This window comes from Frankliniella occidentalis, unplaced genomic scaffold, assembly GCF_000697945.3.
Source record: "Frankliniella occidentalis isolate FOCC.00 unplaced genomic scaffold, Focc_3.1 Scaffold38, whole genome shotgun sequence".
Lineage (NCBI taxonomy): Eukaryota > Metazoa > Arthropoda > Insecta > Thysanoptera > Thripidae > Frankliniella > Frankliniella occidentalis.
The window spans coordinates 547521-547881 of NW_026267168.1; the positions used below are offsets into that span (position 1 = coordinate 547521).

At 48.5% G+C, this 361-nt stretch overlaps 1 protein-coding gene across 1 annotated transcript in view; it reads right to left on the reverse strand.

Annotated features, from left to right (window-relative positions):
- Window positions 1-361, reverse strand: part of LOC113213218 (N-alpha-acetyltransferase 25, NatB auxiliary subunit) — an 11703-nt gene that overhangs the window by 5445 nt on the left and 5897 nt on the right. The window lies entirely within an intron of this gene.

Here is a 361-nt window from a genome sequence, read left to right on the forward strand (position 1 = left end):
GAAGGGCGGGCTTCTAATAAACTAGAATAGAGTAATTCTTGACAAGGTATCATCTGCTTTCACGATCCGTTTCTGGTCGGAACTTTTTTTTTTTTCGGACAATGCGCCTCCCAAGACAAAAGGCGTTTGAGCGTCATAGCTTCCTTGGCTCATCGCGCGGTCTTGCAAAAATCTATTCGCGGCTCACAGACCGCGTGACTACCGCATGGCGTGGCGTTGCGTGCCGATATACTCTGCGACGAGGAAGAGCTGCGGCAGGAGCCACAGGCGAGGGGTCGTCAACTTCGATATTCCTCCGTACACGGACTGATATTACCTCAAATATTACACCAATATTAGCCATATTACTGGTAATATTACC